This window comes from Chrysochloris asiatica, unplaced genomic scaffold, assembly GCF_000296735.1.
Source record: "Chrysochloris asiatica unplaced genomic scaffold, ChrAsi1.0 scaffold00004, whole genome shotgun sequence".
NCBI lineage: Eukaryota > Metazoa > Chordata > Mammalia > Afrosoricida > Chrysochloridae > Chrysochloris > Chrysochloris asiatica.
Genome location: NW_006408522.1, coordinates 16,925,336 through 16,933,468, shown reverse-complemented (window position 1 = coordinate 16,933,468; position 8,133 = coordinate 16,925,336). Strand labels below are relative to the sequence as shown.

The following is an 8,133-nucleotide window of genomic DNA, read 5'->3' as shown; positions in this document are numbered from 1 at the left end:
AAACCCTGTACAGGGTCGCTATGGGTCAGACCCGACTCGATGGCACTTAACAACAACAACAACAACAATGTCTTCTAGTTCCATCCATATTATAGCATGTATCGAGACTTCATTTCTACTAGCTGAGTAATATTCCATTGTATGCATGTACTACATTTCATTAACCCATTCATCTGTTGATGCACATTAAAGCTGTTTCTACCTTTTCACTACTGTGACTAGCGTTGCAAAGAACAGTGGTGTACAAGTCTCTGAGTCTCTGCTTTCAACTCTGATACTGAGAGGTATATACGTAGAAGTGGGATTTCTGGGTCATAATGGTGATTATATTTTAAGTATTTTGGGGAACTGCCACAGTTTTCCACAATTGTACCATTCTGCATTTCTAGCAGCAGTATGTAAGTGTTCCAGTTTCCCCATATCCTCATGAACATTTATTATTTTCTTGATTTTTTTTTAAATTTAGCCATTCTAGTGGGAGTTGTCCAAATTAGTCTTGAAGAATCCAAGAACCTGTGATCAAGTTGTTGTTGTTATTGCTATTGTTAAGTGCCGTTGAGTCGGTTCCGACCCATAGCGACCCCTCGAAAATCAAGGTATGTTTTGCAGAACACAACGAAATGTTAATAAAGCAAATTAAGAATGTTGTTTTGTACTATCTCAGAAAAAATTTTCTATTAAGTTGTATATTACAGAAAAGCATACAGAGGAATAAAGTTAATAAAATATTGAGAGGAGAAGAACTTAAAATTCTTTCTACTAACTTGATTTTTTGCTATGAATTCAAAAGAAATTTCCAGTATTGTATTTTGTATACAGAACCCACTGGTCCATCCATAACTATGTTATAATGGCTGTTTTATATGAAAAATCGCTACTTAAAACTGGAGCAAGGCTGTGTGCTGATGACGGGGGGGGGGGAAGGGCAAGGCTTGTAGTGTATACCCTTTGGTTGGTTGATGATGCATGGAGGGGATTGTAACCATGGCAGTGAGACGATATGCAGTAGGATGAATGTAAAGCTAATGTTCTCCCATGTAAACGATCACATAATTCACAATAAAACATTAAAACAACAATAACAACAATAGAGCAAGCAGCCTCATATGACAGCAGAACAGCCCAACTCAGGGGTCCGGCTAAGAGAATAAAGCACAAAAGAATATCCCAGAAGGAAGTCAAAATCACATCAAAGTCAAACCCAGAAAATCTAAAGGGCAAGTAGAAAGGAGAGAGGTGCGTTAAGGATTGGGGAAATACAGGGGTAGAATGTTCCAAGTATTTAGGAGGACACCTATCAACACAGATTAGTGAAACAGATAATCCAAAGATTGTCAATGCAAAGGTAGGAACAGCTAGAAAAATCCTACAATATAGTCACTTAATCAAGTCAGAGGATTCTCTTACCTTGTAAACAAGGACATTTATAAGATCCACTTACGCTCCCTTGCTCAGCTTATGTAGCTTTAAAGATTCCATAATTGTCCCAACCAGGTCCCTTTACTAAGCTTTCTCTCCTCTGCCCTGGGCATATGGAAAACCAAGCATCATGATTACGATGTAGTCTCCTAAAGCCATGCCTTAATTCTGTCATCCTTCAAACCTAGAGTAAATCTCCTTATGAAAACCAAACTCTCTCTGATTGCTGACTGCAGCTCTGAGAAAGATTTTGAAAGTCAGGAGGCTAAGAATATAGAAACTAAATTAGGTGGGCAAGACAGTCACTCAGAAAGAATCAATAGAGTTTTGTTTAAAAAAAAAAAAGAGTGATGGAAACCTCAATATAGATTTGCTAACAATGAAATGAAGTATCTGTATTGGCAAAAGGACTATGAATCAGCAAGAAGGTAAAAGACATTATAGATAAGTACAGAGCATGTGAAAGGAAAATAATGAAAATTTAAGTTTTCATAAGTTTATAAGGAATTTATAGGCAAAATATAAAAGAAATTGACAAGCAATAACTTTAGAAACTTTGTTGGGGTGTTAGGAACAAATTGAAGAAACACAATACAATGTTCTTTTTTCTTTTTTCAAATGAGGATGAAATGAGATTCTATATATGACAAAGATGCCTAAAAAATAGTGAGAAAGGGTTTACATGCCATACATGAAAAGCTGTTTCATCATTCTCCAATCATGTTTTAATATGGACTTTTTAAGTCGTCTCTTTTAAGCAGTTGATAATTAGGGTAAGGAAGCAACAGGAACTAATAATCAATAAAAGGCAATGAGCCTCCATATACCAACAAATTTGATCACAAATGTTTCTATTGAATGTTTTGACCTCAGGAAAGATTTTCCTATAAAAAAGATACTATAAACGGTATCCTTTTAACATTAAGCCTTCCTTATATGTATTTTCACATCACACAAAAATACAGTTCTGATTTGGCACTGTAGGGTAAGCACTGAACTGCAAAGTCAGTTTGAACCACAAGGTCAGTGATTCAAACCCACCAGCCACTCCTTGGAAACCCAATATGGGATTGCTATAAGTTAGAACCGACTGGACAGCACATAACAAAAACATACAGGTTGTTTTTGTTGTTGTTAGGTGCCATTGAGTCGATACCAACTCATAGTGACCCTATGCACAACAGAAGGAACTACTGCCTGGTCCTGGGCCAGCCTCACAACTGTTGCCACGGTTGATGCTGCCACTTGGCCAACCCATCTCACTGGGGTCTTCCACTTTTTCTCTGACCCTCCACCTTACCAAACATGATATCCTTCTCCAGTTACTGGTCCCTCCTAACAATATGTCTGAAGTATGAGAGACAAAGTCTGGCCATCCTGGCCTCCAAGGAACATTCTGGCTGCACTTCTTCCAACACAGATCTGTTGGTTCTTTTGGCAGCCCATGGTACTTTCAATATTCCCCTCCAACACCATAACTCAAAAGCATCAATTCTTCTACAATCTTCCTTATTCACTGGCCAACTTTCACATGCATATGAGGGTTAACATATAGATACCAAGTTTTAAAAAGAAATCAAAATTTCCAACAATTGACTGATTTCCTAGAAATGAGGTATGCCCCTAAAATCTACTATGTAGAGAGCATGGACTCTTGATGTGACACTGCAAGATCAGCACTGGACTTCTAACCACGAAGTCAGAAGTTCAAATCCACCAGCTGCTCCTCTGACACTTTATACAGGGTCACTATGAGTCAGAACCAACTTGACAGCAGAACTTAACAGCAACAACAACATAGAATATGATGGCACTAATAAGTTACTCTACACAGAAATGACAATTCTTTAATTAGAAATAATGTCCTGTAACAACTGTTGTCTTTAAGCAGTTAAGATATGCAAACGTTTGCTTCCTATAAAATAGTTCTAAACTATGAAAATTTCTATCACAAGAAGGGCCAGATATTAAAAATCTACTACTCTAAACTAAAAAGTGTTCTTATATTCTCTGTAGAGCCAGAAGTTCGTAATAGAAAATGTATCTAATTACTGTTAGGTAATTAGAAATTTTTCACATGCTTTATAGTGAAAGAGGTTTCATATTTTGTTCAGATGCAAAATATTTATGAACTCAGGAGCCACCCAAAGTTAAAGATAAAATGCAGCATGATTTTCTAAACAAAACCTGGGACTATTGTCTGCCAGTGGGTTTCTGTGACCGTTCTCAGAAAAAGCAGAGTTAGAAATATAGTTTAGTTGTGAAAGTATTTGAATTTCTAAGGAATTCTACTGAATGATGGAAGAAATATCCAAGAAGTTATGAAATGAGGTAGTATCAGAAAATCCAGGGATTCTGTCCATCACCATGCACCTTAGTATCCAGATCACACACACAATCAATTGGGTTCCCTTCACTTCTGACCACCAGGGCTCAAGGACAAGCCCCTCTTGACTGCCCAGAGTAGAGAAAAAGAAGGGAAGTTCTTTCAGCAGAAACATCCTCACCTGTTTATGTTCCTTTTCTCATAGCCCTAAGAGCTAACAGAATGATCACAAACTGAGCCAACTGCTTCTCTACCCACTCTACTCACCTTGAAAGCCTGCCCTCATGAACCACATCCTACTCTGGGTATACATTTAATTGATGTTTTCTTATATGTATGAATGCTTTATCTTGCTTAAGTTGTATTATGCACCTTATGCTATTTCTCGTGCCCCACTCCCATCTCAAGAGTATGTCCCATCTCTCCAGGAAACCTACATATTTTTGAAGACTTTTTGTGTGTCTTCTTGTGTATTGCCTTTCTACTACCCCTTCCATTGGACTGACAACAGGCCAGCTTCCACATAATTGTTAATTGTGTCTGCCATCTGGCTTTCTAACAGCCTCTTCCTTCCTGTGGTCCCCTCTGCTCCCTGCTGATTTCATTCAGAAGTGACTCAAAAAGTTCCTTGGGATGCCACTAATAATAGCTGCTCTTTTTTGGTAAATTAAAGGGAATTTCATTTGCATTCAATTTAACAGTATTTGATAAGCAACTACTACATACCCAGCAACTATCCCACCAAACCAAGTCCACTGCGGTCAAGTCAATTCCAACTCATAGCAACCCTGTAAGACAGAGTCAAACTGCCCCATAGGTTCCCAAGGCTGTAATCTTCATGGAAACAGACGGTCACATCTGTCTCCTGCGCAGTGACTGGTGGGTTCAAACCATAGAGCTTTTGGTTAGCTGTCCTTCCTGAGACCAATTCTGTGTGAAAGCAAGTTGTCAGTTCTACAGTGACACTTCCATCACTTCTATCTACCCCACAAGGAGAATTTGCCTCTCAAGCAATTGAAGAGCAAAGAGCAATATCTGCATAAGTGAAGCCAATATTTAAATGAGGGTGTATGATTATTTGGATTAAAACAATTTTTAATAGGACATGGCAGCAGCTGTCCCTTGTATCACCTCTCCTTCCAGGACCTTGAAGATGAAAGCCTAGACGAGGGTAGCAACATCCAAAAGATGTTAATAAATAATAGAAAGAAAGAAGTGTCACATTGGGTGGAAAAGGAGGCAGTGAAGAAAACGCTAAGGAATCAAGCCTGAGTGACCAGAACAACAAATGACACTGCAGTCAGAGATATTGTTGTTGTTAAGTGCAGTAGAGTCAGTTCCAACCCATAGCAACACTGTATAAGGTTTCCAAGGAGCAGCTGGTGAGCATGAATTACTAACCTTGAGATTTGCAGTCCAGCGCATTAACCCACAGCATCACTAAAATTAGGGATAGGCTTAACGTTTTTGAGGATGGGTATCAGATTTTTTTGTGGGGGTAGGGATATGATGAGATTATACTGGGGCACAGTGAGTGTTAAGGGGCCAAGAAAGACAGCCACACAGAGATGTTTAAAAACCATCCCATTTCCTGCTGCCCTTGGGGCAGAGGCAGAGTGGCACACAGGAAAAGTCCAAAATGTGGGCAGTGACTGTTCAAACCACAGACAAGGGAGCATGCTGGTAGATCAGCATGAACCTGAGGACCACAGCAGGATATGTGCAGCCAAACTAAATGACACGGGACATTATGGGCAGTCCCCGCTGTTCTGATGAAATGGCATTGTCAGACATCATCTCTCTGTGGTAAAGTATTTAATTTGGCAGTGAGTGAAGGGAAACTTCAGAGAAGTCAGCTGGGACTCGCTTTGCCTCCACAGCACTCCCTTCCCTTGGGAGTCTGCACTGAGCAATCTCCTCAGACCTGAAACTTAGATATCACTAGGCTAAGCATTGGTGTGGTGCCATAGGTGCTTTAGCACTGGAATGCCAACTGCAAGGTCAGCAATTCAAATCCACCAGTCCCTCTGTGGGAGAAAGAGGAGGTTTTCTGCTCCCATAAAGATTTTTTTTTTTTCAAGTTTTATTGTGAATTGAGGGAAAGTTTATAGGACAGATCATCAGTTTTACATTCAACAACTCAAATACTCGGTTTAATTACAATGATTATAATCCCTTCCGTGTACCATCAGATAACAGTATTTCTCTCTATTCATTTAGTTTTTTTTTTTTAAGCACTCAGGCATATATAATAATTTACACCACCAAAGGTTACATTCTGCAAGTCTGCCTCCTAACTGCCAGCTCTCAGTCCCTCTCTTCCCATAAATCTAGAGTCTTCAGCTGCTCCCTCTCTCCATGTCCCATCTCTGCCTCCATCTCTGATCTCTGGTGTCGCTGCTTCTCTGGATAAGGTCCCGCATTCTGCTTGTACTTTTCTCCCATGGTCCTAGGGTCCTCTGTTTCTGGACTATAAGATTAGCTACTCTCCCATTTTTGTTACAAAACTTCTACCTTTACAATTGTGACAGTAGCAATTAGTCATGATAACAATTATTCACTATTGAATCATAAGATTCTTATCCCCATCTCCTTTTACCAGACCCATTTAGACAAGATGAAAACTGGGGACTCAGCTCATTTCTTCATTGCTGCCTTTCCCCCTCTTCCACTCACCAGTAGACCAATGTGTTCCCTTTGAGTTTCAGTCTTAGAGGGGAGTTTGTCCTGAAGGAACTTGATTGCTAGCCTTGATATCTTCCTGGCAAACAGCTTGCTTATCCTTATAGTAGCCAGTCATGCTAACATTTTTGGGGTTTTCCTGATTATCTCTCTTTGAAGATGTATATTCTGTAACTGTAGTTGTTCCAGGCTGATCTGCTTGTCCTTTCTAGTGGGAATGTCCCATCTCATAAGGTTCTGGATGGGACTCAGGATTCCACCTAAAGTCCTATACTCTGAAAAGGCTTTGCAAGAGCCTGTTTTGCTGGGCAAGTTCTAGAACCCCTTTTAGGTATTCCAATCAGTTACAGGCTGAAGATGGGCTTACAAGTTTCCTGTAATCATGTTTCTGAACATATCTTCCTATCCCACTCAAGTGTCTATTTTACAATAGTAGGCAAGGGAAACTAATATTCATAAGGCAGTCAAGGATTTTACTATTATTTACCTTCTTCAAGCTATACCTAGATCCCTGTATCCCAGAGCTCTGTTGTTCCAAGGTTAGGTATGCATCACTATTTACCTCTGTCCCACTTAGGCCATGCAAACCTGTCTCAGTGTTCCCCTATCTATCTTGTTCTTCTGCCTCCTACCCCTTCTTGAATTGCCCTCCCCAACACCTGAACTAAACCCCCCACCCCAACCCCATTGTTGTGGTTGCCTTGTTGTTGTTGTTAGGCATCATCGAGTTGGTACCGATTCCATTAACTCTTCCCTCCATTTAAGACAGTCTATTTTATCCTATAATCTACCTGACCTTCTCACCACCTGGATCTCTGTTCCTCTGTGTTTACCTTCTTTCACATTGTAATAGTTTTGATCATAGACTGCCCTCTCAGATCCTCAGTTCTTATAATTTTATTCTATTCTTGACTCTTCCATTTGTTGATTGAGTCCAGGGTGATGCTGCCACATACGTTATTCTCTAGTTGCTGTCAGTTCTTGTTGGTTCTCAGTCCACAGAAATTCCTTTAGGATGTTTTTCATAGCAGGGTTGGCTTTGGCAAAATCCATTAGCTTCTATTTATGCTGGAATGTTTTGATTATACCATCGTATTTGATTGACAGCTTTGCTGGGTAGAGGATTCTTAGGTGGCAGTTTTTTTCTTTCGGGTTTTATATATGTCTCCCCGTTGCCTCCTTGCCTGCATGGCTTGTGTTGAGAGATCCGAGCTTAATCTGATTTGCTTGCCTTTGTATGTTACAGTTCTCTTTTCCCTAGCTGCTTTCAGGATTCTCTCCCTATCTTTAATTTTGGCTTATGTCTTGGTGATTGTCTTTTAGGATCTAGCATTCCTGGGGTTCGTTGAGCTTCTTGAATGCTTATTGTTTCACTTTTCAGGATGTTAGGAAAATTTTCTTGCAGAAGCTCTTCAACTATCTCCTCTGTGGACTCGTGTGATTCTACCTACTCCGGAATGCCAATATTTCTTAAGTTATTCCTTTTCATGTTGTCCAACATGAATCTTAGGCCTTCTTCAGATTTTTTTAAATTCCTTTTTTGTGTTTGCTCTTCTATCTTAGCAGTGTTGAGAGATTTATCTTCCAGCTCCCTAAGTTCTGACTTCTATCTCTTCAATTCTACTCCTTTGCTCTTTCAGTGTATTGTCCATTTCTGATATTCGATTAGTAACCATTTGGACCTCTATCTGTAGGTTTTGAATTGT

At 39.7% G+C, this 8,133-nt stretch overlaps 1 pseudogene; it reads right to left on the bottom strand.

Annotated features, from left to right (window-relative positions):
* Positions 1-1,127: 1,127 nt before the first annotated feature.
* LOC102811031 overlaps positions 1,128-8,133 on the bottom strand; it is a 20,079-nt pseudogene continuing 13,073 nt past the window's right edge.